This window comes from Cyanistes caeruleus, chromosome Z (genome assembly GCF_971803275.1).
Source record: "Cyanistes caeruleus chromosome Z, bCyaCae1.hap1.1, whole genome shotgun sequence".
NCBI classification, from domain to species: Eukaryota; Metazoa; Chordata; class Aves; order Passeriformes; family Paridae; genus Cyanistes; species Cyanistes caeruleus.
Window position 1 is genome coordinate 24,055,157 of NC_141732.1, and position 15,211 is coordinate 24,070,367.

Consider the following 15,211-nt stretch of genomic DNA (forward strand, 5'->3'; position numbering starts at 1 on the left):
AGAGAAATTGCCAGTGATTCAAGATGTGTGGTTTCTCTTGAGATGATACTCTGGTAATAGGGACATTTGGGAAGGACATAGAGTTTATTCAGTCTACCAGCTGCTCTCAGGGTTGTTTATGTCCTAATTTAAACTCTCATTATACTAATTTCAAGAGCAAACAAGCTTAGAAATAATTTGAGGAGCATATAATTCAGAACTCTCTTTCTACCAGTTAAGAGGACGGACTACTCATCTGCCTCTTCTGTATGTTTTTTGCTGTATCTCTCTCTGGTCTTAAGAATCTTGAGTAATTTACTGTATAATGGCATTTTTCACTTCCCCCTCTGCCTCCTTCATGACGAGGATGAACTGAGGTGGAATTAATTTTTTTCTGATGACAGATATATCTTTTTTATTTGTATTAGTTTTTACCAGCTACTTATTTCTATGTATAATTTATGTTATTCTGTCAAAGTACACTTGACAAAATTCATATCATACAGTCTCTTTATCTTGACAGATATATGCAATACATTTAGGGCATTGATAAGAAATAAAACACTGTAAAGATACAGGAGGGATAGAAAAACAACATTGATTTTTATACTGAATTCTTTAATACAGTTTAAATACTATTTTGCAAAACCAGGGACTCTGGCTTCGTTAGCATGTTGTTTAGAGGGTTTAAGGGAGGAAAAATAGAACAGACTCCAGAGGAAAAGCAAATCTCCATATAAAATCTTTTCTTCCACTTGCTCTGTGCAGTGTTACACTTCAAATTTCATGGTGGAAGGCTGCACTTGTCCTTCCGTCCTGTATTTCTCTTGAGTTTTTCCTGTTCTTTTACGCTGTGCAAATCACAAATGAAGAGAAGAGTATGTGTGTATTTGGATATCAGCTAACACAAAAAAAAACCCCAATATGTAAAATTAGCACTTTTGGGAGAAAGATTCCCTTTACAAACTGTTTTACATCTCATCATTTCCCCAGTACTGCCATTCATTGTCATACTTGCTGTCATTTTCATGATCAGTAGTGACTTGAAATTGATGTGAGACATAACTGGCAATGATACAGATTTCTCCATTCGTGTGAGTGTGCATCTGGGGTTTGTGATCCTTCTCCTTTGGCAGAATTTTTTACATGCAGGAAACAGAGCTAAATATTATCTTGAACTTTATTCATAACCTTATTAATGAGTATTACTCAGACTCATTCTGATATGAAGTTCTTGGGCATATAGGGTAAAAATTTTTACAAATTATTTTAATTTGACTTTGTGTGATAGAGTTGTTTAATAAATTACTGGATGCTAAGATCCAAGCACCATGAATGTCCTATCTTTAATCCTATTAGAATATCAAATAGATCTTCTTGGGCAGTCTTTAAACAAAATTCTTAGTGTTTGACTTAACATTATTTTAAAATATATTTTACATATAACTTTAATATGTTCATTTTTAATAAAAGCAAAAAATTAGGGAACTGCTGTTGCCTCATATTTAATATTTTTAATATTTTTACCTTATTTGTTTGAGATGATTCTAGCTTAAGATGAGGGAGGTTTAAAATTGAAATCAAACTTATAAGCAAAATCGTGTGGAAGATGTCATAGTTTTACTTTCATTAAGACAGCACTGCTTTCAGTAGTGGACTCATAGTCTTTAAGTGCAGTAGGGTACCTCAACTAGTGCAATGGAGCAGAGGTAAATGTTTAGTATTACTACAGCAGTGGAGGAAGGGAGAAGAGCAGCAGTGATTAATAGGTTTTTCTCCTTTATTTTTAGTGTACTTCATACTCTGAAATACCACCTTCTTTATGAGGAATGCATAAGATGATGCAGTGATGTCTTTATAAATTACAGGTTTGCTTACAAATTGACATAAAAATCTGAATGAAGGTATTCTTGTCTGTGAATTTTAACTTCCTGACTTAAAAACACACTTAAAAGATTAATCCTACCAATTAAAAAAAAAGATGAGTTGTTACAGAACTTTCTTCCTCCTAATCTAAGGTGTCTGACCATTTTCAGAATATCTTATTTCAGCGAAATGTGGGCATTAGCTTGATTGTTTAACTCCATTTTTGATCCCATACATGATGCAATCTTCTGAATAACAGTCTTGCTCAGGGTACAAGTTCCTGTGCCTTCTGAAGGAAGGTTCATGTGTCTGCCCCTGGAGAGAGCTGCACATTCCCAGCACTTGCTTTATGGAGCCACTGGTGCTCAGCCAGGATGTTTTAAGTGGCTAAACCAGCATTGAATGAGTCCATGGTTTAGACAGGGTTAGTTTAGACAGAGTTGATTTTCTTCTAGTTTAGCTTCTTAATTAACATCCATGCCGGTTCACATGAGCATGGCAATGGCAGAAAGAAGGCAGAGAAAGCTTGAAAGGGTCAGAGTCTGAGGATTTGGATAACACCAAGGAGAGGATGGAACAGAGTGCCTGTCATTGCCTTGCTTTGTGTGAACCTATTTACAACCTTAATTCTACCACAAAAGCTGTCCAGGTGTTGTACTAGACTGGAAATAGGGAGTTTTCTGAGCTCTAACCTCTCTCTCTTCTTCTTGAGGTTGGAAGAAGAAATTGAGAAGTCATCAACATTGTGCTTGTGGTTCAAGCTATATGTCAGCAGCCAATCCCATCTTCTAAGTCATTCTGGTTTTATTTCTGAGTGGAAGTAAGCAGAGTGTTAGTAGCAGATCACTTAAGTATTCATTAAATTTCCTAAAACTGAGAATATGAAAAGAAAATATAATTAAAAAATAATTTTCAAAGGATAATTAATTATTTGTGAATGAACACTATGGAATTATGAAAATATATAATCTATTCCCTTGCTACTCTTATTGTGCTTTCATTACACCAGAGTGTACACTTGTTTAGGAAGATTTGATGCTGAAATTTGTATTTTTCTTCTCTGTGAAACCTATAGTCTTTATCTGAAAATGTGCAACTACTTTAAATTCCTTATTGAATTTAGTTGAAGATCTTAGGATTTTTTTCTGTATATATTCCAAATATATTGTCCTTTGTATATTTGTTCTGCATTTACTGCTTTTTCATTAATTTATTCATGCAAGTAAGAACTTCCCTTCTCACCATTACTTCCTTTCTGACCCTGATAATGGACCAATATTGATTTTTATGACTATAAACATCAACAAGTAAAAAAATATCAGGAATTAATCAAGCCATTTATTTTTAAGTTATATTAACAAGTAAACAGAAAAGGTCAAGTAAGAGTGGAATGAATCTGTACTCAAGAACCAGTTAAAGAAACACATTGGACTAGAAATCTTTAAATTAGGAGAAATAATGAGAACATTGTTTTTCCCTGCTTGTTTATTTTTCTGTGTAAAATATGTGAACACAGTGATAGTACAGAATATAGTACAGATAGTACAGAATATAGCAGAGACAATATTCTTCTTGCTAAAGAATTTTTTCTTCTAAACTTCTACACACTGAGTGGCAATGGCTTGAAAATCAGAGTCAATATATTTTTTGTATGTGAAGACATCTTGACTTCTTGTGACTAGAAAGAAACACAAAGGAAAATGTAGGAGAGTAATTTACCCTCACATCAATTCTGACAAGCTGAATAGGCAGGGACTGAAGCAAATGCTTACAAATAGGCAACCTCCTTCACAATTTATATACCTTTCCTGTGGTGTTATATGTTCTAGTCTTAGCTTTTGCACTTCATTTCTGTCTTCTTAAGAAAGAGTTAATTACATTTATTTTAACTTAAAATTCACTTTATTATTGCTCTTTGTGAAATTATGTTATTATTACTGCTTCTGAAACTGATGATTCCAGTGAAGGGACAGGAATAACCTGTTTCTTTTGAAAGGTTTTACTGTCCAGACATTCTAAATATGCTTTAAAATTATTTTGGGGAGAATTAACTTTCTTTGAGGTTATTTTTTGAAAGCTTTATTGCATTTGAAGGTATTCCAGCATTTAAATCACAGTAAGGTGATACCTGGCCAGGAAAATATTCTCACCAGGATCTGAAACCAAAGGAGATTTTATCCAAAGTTATATCTTTAAGTGGTCTTGGCTTATCTGTGAAAGTACTAGAGGAAGGACTAATGTGTATTGTTTATCCAGTTCTTCATTTTAAATAAGTTTAATGTTTTGAAAGATGTCTAAGCTAGTAAAGATTGCAGTACTTGAACTCCTTAAATATAATCTGCATTTCTTTGTCAATTGTATGAAGCATAATTTAAAAATAATGGTTTCAGAAAAATAATAACAAAACCAGGTTTGAATAAGATAATAAAAGATTGCTCATTGAGGAGCTACCTTATAATATACTGGAAAGAAGTTGCATGCTGTGCATGCTCTAATCCCAAGTTAGGCAACATGTTGAATTTTTTATGTAAGTGCAGAAATAATTACATAATAAGTAAAACAAAGTAAAAATTGGACTGCTGAAAGGGAACAGATTTTCTGGTGGTTTACAGTTTGAAGTTTAGTTTTCTATAACCAATGAAGATTTTTTTTCTGCAGCTAATGCCATAACAATGAGATATTCATCATTTATTAATTGGAAATTGATCAAATTTTCACTTTTGTTGGCATCATCAGAAATGGTGATTAAGCTAAAGTTGGAGAGAGAGAAAAAGTATTTATCCCAACTGAGATACAGCATGAGTAATGAGGAAGAAATCTCCTCAGCTACGGTGTGTATTAGGGGTATTTAACTCTGATCATTTCAGTATTCGTAGTTCACAGAAGACTTTGGTATGGTCTCATTAAAGTTGTTTACTTTTGGAACTTTTAAACTTCCTCTACCCCAACCAATATGCTGAATTTAAGAAGAAAAGACGCAAAATATTTTAATATGTTTCCTTTTAGAGGTGTGAATGAGCACTAAGATTAATGTTTAAAAGACAGACCTTAAATAGTTACAGAATATCAGACTACCTTGCTCTCTCAGTTTCTTTATTAATTAGAATAATTTCATGTAGTTCATATGTAGCTTTTCTTTTTTGGCAACTGAGCTTCGAAAACAGCTATTAACTGAGATAAAATTCTACTCTGAACTCTTATGGCTTTTCTCAAGATATTTTTTTGTGATTACTGAAGTTCTGATTCTAGTTTTTAATTCTGTTTTGTTACAAAACAGTGGCTTTTAAATGAGTTTGTTCTTGTACAAAAGGAAAAAACATAGTGGCCACATCTCAAAGGTATGTAAAGCAAGGGAACTTTAGATATCATTAGATAAAAATTAGTTATATTTAGTTAACCAGACAATGTAAATTATTATATCTGTACCTAAATATTTACAGAATTTCTTCAATAAGTCATGTTTTAGTGTTTTACACTAGAAAGCCTGTCAAATTAACATTTCTGAAATACGGGAAGTAAGGAAAGTTTACTTTTGATGATTTTGGGTGGAAAGTAGAGAAAAAGTCTGTCCATATCACATTCCTATTTTAAAATGCAGTCTTGAGATATTTCATAGAATTATAGAGTCATTGAAGTTGGTAAAGAGCTGTAAGTTCATGAATTCAACCACTAACCTTCCCTTACCATGTTCACTTCTAAGAGGTTTTCCCAGAAGCCACATCCACAGTTTTTTTTAAGATTTCCAGGGACAGTGTCACCATTTCCCTGAGCATCCTGTTCTAATGCCTGGCTACCCTTAGGGTGCAGAACTTTTTCCTGTTACCTAAACTAAACCTCTTTTGGTAAAATTCGTGGCCATCTCCTCTGTTGCCATCACCCCCTTTCAACCAGGCTAAACATCCCCACCTCCCTTAGGGAGGAACATAATTTGTTAGAGATCCCTATTGTTTACAATAATTCTGTATTGTATTAATCCTGTAACAAACATGCTCTCATTTGTTTTGGTTCTCTTTGCTGGCTGAAGAGGCTCTTGGCTAAACACAAATCACTAATAGTGAAGATAACAGTGTGAAGGTTTTGCAGTTCTTACGCAATGTAATGCTTAAATTTAAATCCCAGTGTAAACCTGTAGATTGTGAATTTTTTTCCTGTGCAGGGTCTTAGTGGTTATCTCAAGCTCTCGAAAAGGCATTTCATGACCTGCTTGGAGTTTCAGTGTACTAGACAGTCCTTTTTTGTCTTGCTTCTGTTGTCAAAGACAGTTTTGAAAACCTCATAAATTTTTTGTTATTTGAGAGCAGAATGATGCCACACTTTTTCATTGCTACCCTTGCTGAGATGTCCCTAATGCTTTTTTTAATCATCAATAATTTCTGTCCTATTAAAATTACACAGAAGAGCCTGAAAAATCATAGATCTCCTAGAATATATATTGTTTTATTTTGATTGGACAAAAAAAGCCAGGCAACCAACTAATCACACACACACATGTACGCTCACTGACCCCAGAAGCCAGAAAAACAACCCCAAACCCCCCAAACTGTGACATTTGGGTGAAATATTAAGTGTCCTCCTTCAACTACTCTGCTAGAGTATTTTTATTATTTATTTATATAATAAATAATATATATACAATATATACACTCTATACATTAATACAGTATTTTTATTATTTTTATTAGGTTATATGTTATTATCATATATATTATGTTATTGTATCATCATTATATTGTACACAATCACATATGTTAAATCATTAATTTAAGAATCTGCATTCTTAATTAATTTTTAAACATGTTTAAGTTTCTAATACAACTGAAATCACTCTACAGTGTGTGAGTGATTTCTTTGCATAACTTCTCATAGGAATAGCAGTGAAACTCTCAAAACAGGTAAAAGCTGTAAAGTATATGGAGTAAAATTAAAAATAAAGTAAATGGAGGCAAAAATTTCTTTCCTCACTCATTAAGGTTTCAGATAAATACACTCTTGAAGAACCTGAAACTTATGTCCTTGTCCTGTAGTGGAGAGGAAATAAAAAGATAATGAACAAAGAGACAGTGTTATGGAAATGGGGAAAGTCTGGAAAGTGTTAAGGGAATATGTTATTTGGTTTGTTGTGCCAAGAAAGGTTTGTTGTCCCCATATATATTCTGTCCTCTTACTGTGATACTAGTGGAAGAAAATAAGCCATTAAAAGCCATTCTGACCATTAATATGGTCAGAAAATTTAACAAAATTTTCTGTGAACTAATAGTTAATGTTTCTGGTATGTGTTTTCACTTTCAGTGCTTCAGTTGATATGCTATTATTAGGATGAGCTGCTTTGAGAAGTGCTTTCTTGGCCCCAGACTACAATGTGAGAAGTGGAGTATAGGCTCAAAATGACCTTGTCTGCAACTTTTCTCTGCAACTTAGGAAATAAATTTCAGTTTTAACCAACAGATAATAACCTATAGTGCTGACCCTAGTCAGCAAAGAAAGCAGATGGTAAATGCATGCTTTGCTAACTTATCATGCAGTTGGGACAAAGCAGCAGCAGGGAATTTTTCATAATAGGTAAAAAATTAAATCTTTTATAAGAAACCTTAATTCATCTGTAAGCTAACAAAACTGATTTCATACAGATAACTGCCTCTTTCTCTTTTTCCTAAAGAAAAACTCTAAGAGCCAACCTTTGGTAGTTTCTTTTAGTAACCTTTTTCAAACACCTAAAATGAGAGAAATCTTTGGTCTGATAAAAGGATCTACAGCTCTTACTGTGTGACCAATAACCAGTAGTTAAATTTTCTTATGCAAAGTTGCATAAGGCAATAACCTTGCATGTTCCATATTTTTAGCAAAATCATGATCTTATCTTGTGAGAAGTCAGATATTTTACTGAAAGGTAATTTCCAAACCACTGCACACTCATTTCTGTTAAAAACATGAAGTGTTTTGGAATCTTTTTTTTGTCTTGAATGGAAGATTGTTGTGAGACTCTTTGTTCTCAAGGCTGAGGACTCATTGTGCGTCAACCTCTGAATCACTCTGAAAGTAATTCTATATAATAATGAAGAAGGATATTTGGAGAGGGAACAAGTTATTTGTCTGGTGTCAGGTATTTCTGTATGGGGAAATATGATCTCTCCTGGGTTCATCACCCTTTACAGTTAGTATTAGCCCATGAGCTGTTGCCTGCTTTCAGTAAGAGAGATAACTTTTCTCACAGAGTCTGATAATTTCACTACTCTCCCAGTTTTTGTGATGATTAGACAAGCTATCTTGAGTATAAAACTCTGCTTTCTTTTCCTTATTCCCTGGGTTTTGTACTCCTCACTGTTTGAAAGAGTTGAGGAGTGTCCATATGTTACATGATGTCTTTAGCTCACCGATACACGATAAAGCTGGGGTTATGCTCTTCTTCTTCTTCTGCTAATATTGCCCTTAGGTTTTAAAAACTCTTCTGTTAAGTTTCTGTTCAGTTTCTACCTGGGTAACTTAATTAAGTGGAAACTGCCAGATGATCCAACACTTTTTGTTTCAGCTGCAGGCATAAGAAATATTTATGTTTCCAAGGAACTCTGTCTCCCTTTAAATTTTCCTGTGGCTTTGATTAGTCTGATGTTTACTACAGCAGTAGATTCCATAAAGGGGATAAGAATATAAAGGTAATACTGCTATTAAACTGGAAAAAAAAAAAACCAAGAGAAATTTGGAGAGAAAATTCTGACAAATAATATTTATCTGAAAGCAACATACAGATTGACTTTCATAAACAGGGACTTCAGAATTTTTTCTTCATCCCACCTTTTTTTTTTCTAAAAAAGTGGATCCATCAGAATATAGAAAGGGAATATGCATCTTATCTTTGATTAAATGGCTATTGGGGCCTACATTTATCTTGAAAAAGTGATTTTAACAGAGGATGATAGAAAATTTCTTCAATTAATTGCAACTTTAAACTAGTCAAAAGTGATAATTTTTAGCTCTTCTTCTGTATTGTTTAAAAAAACCCACCAATATTTTAAAAGAATGTGTCCATTATTTAACTAAACTCTTACAAAATTTTTTGAGTAAATAATCTTCAAAAATCCTCTTCGTCTTTTAAAAGAATGACTGATTGCTTTCTCCCTGTCATAATCTCTGTAATCAGAAACTCAGAGTTATGCCACATAAATCAGTACATGAAATTTGTAGATGTACAAGACACTAACAGCAGAGCCATGGGTTTGGATAATCTGTGAGTATAGAAATACTTAATGGTTTTGTAGGTCTGCAATTTTATTAAATTTCCAGAAACATAAAAACAATAGTGGTTTTGTGTTATATTTGGAATTTCTGTCTTGTAATGGAACAGGATATTCTTTGTCAAATATTTTAAAATTTGATGTACAATTTTATGTGTGTGATTCTTGCCGTCAAAGTAATTTATTTGAGGTATCTGAGTTTGCTTTCTGGCATGCCGTAGTAGTTTTCACTGTTATTTTTGTCATTATTTGAATGTATATTCATGGTCTTTATCTATGGAATAGAATAATTTTCATACCATTTCTTGTATACAATATACAACTCTAAGCAATCATCCAATATATCTAAATTAATAAGCTGTTCATTCTGTGATCTTTGTACAAGTATTATCTGCTCTGACTCTGACAGTCTACAGTAAGGAGGTGCATGAAAAGAGACCTTAGGCAAAGTAAATTTTCAATTACTGAAGTGGTTCTTCTATGGCAATAATTGCAGAAGAAGGCTGTTTACTTCTAGGGTGTTTTTATTTACAGGTAGCTTGATTTGTACCTTTACAGCAGTTTACATCAAGCTCCTGTGTATTTACTGAGTTTTTAATTTCTTTTCATTTCTCCAATTTCTTCCTTGAAAAATTTCATTATCTACCACAACCTCTGTTCTTTCAACAGTCATCACACTGAGACACCAAAATATACAAAATAAAAGCTGCCTTGTCTGCTCTATTAGAGTGCAGAGAAAATAAGGATGTGTTTCCTCTTTTAAAAGCGTGTTATTAATATGTTACATAGGTGTATTGTACTGAAAAAGGGCGCTCTTAATTTTTTTCTTTAAATAAAAGGAGTTGAAAAAAGTCTATGCAAGGATGTGCTAGCTCCTCTGACAGCTCTCAACTTGTTTTTATAATTATCAGAATTATGGCAACCATTCTGATTACAAACCACTTATCACAAAACTATGAGTTTATTTTATATGAATAAATACTTGTTAAACTTACAAAACCAGTTTTCATAAAGAGAAAAAAGAAATGTGGATGACTGTTGAATGACAGTGCTTTTAATGGGGACAGGAAAAGGTAGATCTGTACAAGAGAGCAGACTAAACTTGGAGGCCAAACAAAATATTAAAAAGTTGGGTTTTATAGTGGATCCCATTCCAAGGAGAGGTAAGTGAAATATTTAGCACCTCAAATCATATTGTTGCAATACATAACAGTGAAGACAGTACTTTTCTCTTAATTGTGTATCTATTTTCCTTTTGCAGAATTACTGCTATTTTTTTGATGCCATATGTACTTTATGAGTGGTTGCATATCAAACTATTGTTAGTGACAGAATTTCTAAAGCTGTGTTTGACATGAATGCATATATCCTTAGACCACTGTTTCACAGGGTCAGGGTGATGCTAAAAATATATGAAATTCCTGATACACTTTCTGACAGCACCATGCCTACTTGGTTTACTTTGCAAGTGGTCTTGTTAAATTATGTGGAACTCCTACTGCTATTTGTATATATGATGAAAACAGTGTGGATTCTTTTTTTATTTTACTTGAAATATCTTGTGTTTCTCAGAAATGACCATTATTCATTTGTGTTGCTTCAGTGATAGACATGATTTGACAAAAAGTCAGATTACAGTCTAACACTGTAATACAAGAGATGCTAAAAATCGTTACATTGTAAAGAAAATTTAAAGATGGTGCATGTGTTTAAAAATTTTTAAAACTTTTAAAAAATTTTACTTAATTTGATAATCTTGCAAAATATAGTAACTTTTTATTTTTTTAATGCAGATGTAAACCAGTTCCTCTCAGAAGAATACACTAGGAAAGCCTCTACATGCCTCAAAGCTTTCATGTAAATTAATGAATTTTTTAGAAAGCAGAATGCTGTCAATAATGGTTATTACTTCAGATGATCCAATGTCTGAATACATATTTACTGAAAGATGATGTTTATACAGAAGCTGCTCAGAGTATTTCCAGGTAGCTTTACAATTTGTCATAGTTGTATAATGGCCTTCATATACACCTGGAAATTATTAGGTTTTTTCAGGTTCTTTTAGTTGTGTGATGAATAACTTGACCAATCAAGCTGTTGCTCTTGTCTATGTGACCCTTAGAGTAGGGAAACTTCTGGACAATGATGGCATGATGTTATGTTTTCCACAAAATTGCTTCAAAATATAAATGCCTTATGAACTGAGGTAAATATTTAATTTCCTATTCTTTTAGGAATAAAAATCAATTCAAATCTTCAAGACTTTCAGGGATTTCTCTAATAGAATGGATTTTTGTTAGTACTGTTTTTATTCTGTAGAGAAGAAATGTAGATACTGTCTATAAGCCTCTATGTAACAAATCATACTCAAATATAGATCTCAAACTGCAATACTTATGATCCATTCAAAAGAAATATAGCTTTTCTGCTTACCTTTTAATTTTATGCATAGAATTACTAAATTAAGTCAACATAAAGTAAAATAATGTGGAGCTTTCGCAGCTAATAAGTGAGATATTCCAGTGCCCTTTTTCACACTAAATGGGTAATCTTTCTGCAGCAGGAGCATCTGTGGAACAAAGTGTTATTCAGCTGAAGGCATCAATGGAAATTGACATCTAACTGTGAATGATAAACTATTCCAACTTTATTTTCATAAATGAGTGTGTAATGTGTGATCTTAAGGGACAACACACTGTATAAGGGAATATACATGCCTCCAATAATTTCAGATAGAAGCACTGAATTTTTTCTTTCCATTTATTCAAGTGCTGTCTATTTTTTTCTCCTATTGTTTCTGAAAACAGCTAATGTGTGTCTTTCTGTAATGAATCAGAAACTATTGACTTTCTGCATATCTCTCAAAGTTCTGCATAAGGTAATCAGCTAAGACTTTATTAAAGACTTTTTCTACTCCATAGTGTCTTAAACTGGGTGAATCATAGAATGTTTTGGGTTGGGAGGAATCTTGAAGATCACCTAGTTCCAACTCGCCTGCCATGGACAGGGACACCTGTTACAAGGCCAGGCTCAGATTGACATCCTGTGTGGCCCTGAACACTTGCAGGGATGAGCCATCCACAAGCTCTCTGGGTAACCTGCCCCAGTGTCCCACCACCCTCACAGTCAAAAATTTCTCTCTTATATTTAATTTAAACCTACTCCATTTCAGTTCAAAGCTATTCCCCCATATTCTGCCACTATGTGCCCTTGTAAAACATCCCTCTTCAGCTTTCTTGCAGGTCCCGTTTGGGTTCTGGAGGGCTGCTCTAAGGTGTCCCTGAAGCCTTCTCTTCTCCATCATCCATCTTCTCATCTCCAATTGCCCCATCTCTCTCAGCCTGTTTACATAGGGGAGGTGCTCCAGGCCTCCAAGAATCTCTGTGTCCTTCTCTGGACTTTCTTCTGTAGGTCCAAGTCCTTCTTATGTAGGGGGCCCCAGGGCTGGGTGACTCAAGAAAGCAGAGAAGACCACCCTCAACACTCTGGTCACCTTTCTGGTCACCATGGAGATCAAGATGCAGTTGGCTTTCTAGGCTGTGGGTGCACTTGATTGAGCTTCTCAAGCAGCAATATTGCTAAGTCCTTTTCAGGGATCCATTTCTCAACCCATTTTTCAATCCATTCTCCTGATAGCTGATGTGGGCTTGAGATTGCCTTTATCCAGGTGTAGGACCTCTTGTCTTTGAAGTTCATGAGGTTCACACAGGCCCACTCTCAAACCTCTCAAGGTCCCTCTGATTGGAATTGCTTCCTTTGAGGTTGTTGACTGCATCCTGCAGCTTGGTATTATCTACAAATTTGTTGATGGTGGGTTCTGCCCAACAGGCCATGTCTCTGACAAAGATATTGAGCAGAGCTGGTACCAGTAATGACCCCCAGAAATGTAATTGGTCAGTGGCTTCCATTTGGATATTGAATCATACCTTTTTGAGTGTGACAGATAAATTCTTCTCCACTTAGTGGTCCACCAATCAAACCCATGCCCCTCCAATTTAGAGACAAAGGGCATTGTGCACAGGGAAGCATCAAATGCTCTCTGCAAGTCCAGGTACATTACATTAATTTCTCTGTAACCCTGCCAAAGAAAGCCATGCTGTTTTTCAACCGTGACAAAGATATTAGGAGAAATTTATTCATGGAATGTATTTAAAGCATTGGAATAGGCTACTGAGGGAATTGTTGGAGTCACCATTCCTGGAGGTATTTAAAAGATGTGTGGATATGGCACTTAGGAACATGGTTAGGAAGTGGACTTGGGACGATTAGGTTAGCGGTTAGACTTAGTGATCATAGAGGTGTCATCCATCCTAAAGGGTTTGCCCTTAGTAAAGCTGTTTTAGCTGTCATCAATCACTATCTTAGTTATTTCCATGTGTCTTAGAATAGTTTGCAGGAGGATCAGCTCCATGATCAAAAGTCTCATGAGGAGCAGCTCAGGGAGTTTGGGTTTAGCCAGAAGAGGAGGCTCACGGGGACTTCATTGCTCTCTACAACTACCTGAAAGGACGTTGTTACAAGGTGGGGGTCATTCTCCCAACTAAGAGGTGACAGAATGAGAGGAAATGGCCTCAAGTTGTCAGATATTTGGAAAAATCTCTTTGCTGTAAAGATGATCTTTGCATTGGAGCAGACTGCCCAGAGAAGTGGTGGAGTCATCATCCCTGGAATTGTTCAAAATGTACATGGATATGGCACTTGAGGATATGGTTTAGGGATGGAGTGGTGCTGGGTAAACAGTTGGACTCCATCATTTTAAAGATTTTTGTAATCTAAATTATTTTATGTTCTTGGCAAGCACTGAGGAGAAACTGACCAGCCTGTAGTTTCCCAGGGCATTCTTTTTAAGCATGATTCCCCCTTTTCCACATGGTGGAATCTTCACCGGACTGCCAGAACTGCTCGGTGATAATGAAGAGCGGCTTAGCCTGAGGTTCTCTCAGGACCTGTGCATTCATCTTATCAGTTGCCATGAATTTCAGGTTTCTCAGATGCTTTTGAATCTGATTACTGATGGAGGAGGTTCTTCACTCTCTCAGTCCCTTTGAGCCTTCTACGACTTGGGTGGTGTGTCTGGACCGCTTCCTGGTGAAGCCTAATGCTACTGAGTAACTCAGCTTTCTCCATGCCCTGGGTAATCATTCCATTTCCTTCCAGAAAGAAGGGTCTTCCTAGGTGTTGGAGCTAGAGTGTATGACATAGTGTGCAGTAGTGTCACTGACTACTAATTTTATTAACTATTTAAAAACCATAATATATATTATGTGTTGCAATGTTTCTTGTTTTGGTTTTTTTTTTTCACTCTTTTTTCCCTCCAGGAGTCCTGCTTATAGATTCTACTTAGATTCTGACAAAAAGGAGAAAGTACTATTAGGGTTGCAAAGAAAAAATATTTACTTATTTGCCAAATTTAACTTCTGTTTTCTGCTATATTTTTCAGCCTTAGACAAAAAAGCTTAAGGAAAAGTTACAAACTTTATTGTACCCATGAATTTTGACATATGAAAAAATTTCAGTGTTTAATAATTTTAAAATAAGGGTAGACTGATTAAGATATTCTTTGTAGTCAGGGTATAGGCTAACAGTAGTTTTGTCCTAGTGATAATGCTGCTCGTAGTAAAAAAATATGTGCTTGTTTATTTAAACCACTGTTTATTTCTTTTTTTTATTTTCGGAGGCTTTTCATATCAGGTTAAAATGGACTGTTTCCCATACACATGTTTGTGTACTACTTGGACCAGTTCTCTGGATTAGTCTGGGTGAGATCTATAGGATTTCATTAGTAGAAAACTGTTGACCTAGATCAAGGTAGTCCTCTGTAGACTAATTAAAGTATGGATTGAAAATTTATATGTAAGGATGTGTTACTTGTCTGTCCTGTTTTTCACAGGTACAGAACAATACACCCTTTCTATGAAAGAAATTTGGCACAACTGTTAAAGTATTTGGAAAATCTGAAAGAAAGACAGAATGTTCTATATATAGGGACTTAGCTCCAGAAGGCCTAGTCTTCCTAGAAAATTGTAGGTTAAGGAAGGAAAAAAAGATTGGGAGAATTATCTTTTTTATAAAGTAAAGTAAGACTGATAAAATATTCTAAAAATTATTTGAAGTAGCCCAAGAAATGGTTACATATT

At 34.7% G+C, this 15,211-nt stretch overlaps 1 long non-coding RNA gene across 1 annotated transcript in view; it reads left to right on the forward strand.

Annotated features, from left to right (window-relative positions):
* Window positions 1-11,059, forward strand: part of LOC147648225 (uncharacterized) — a 32,765-nt gene extending 21,706 nt beyond the window's left edge. Inside the window, exon 3 of the long non-coding RNA XR_015280956.1 lies at window positions 10,868-11,059. This is a non-coding gene — a long non-coding RNA (uncharacterized LOC147648225). The remainder of the gene's footprint in view (window positions 1-10,867) is intronic.
* Window positions 11,060-15,211: the final 4,152 nt, after the last annotated feature.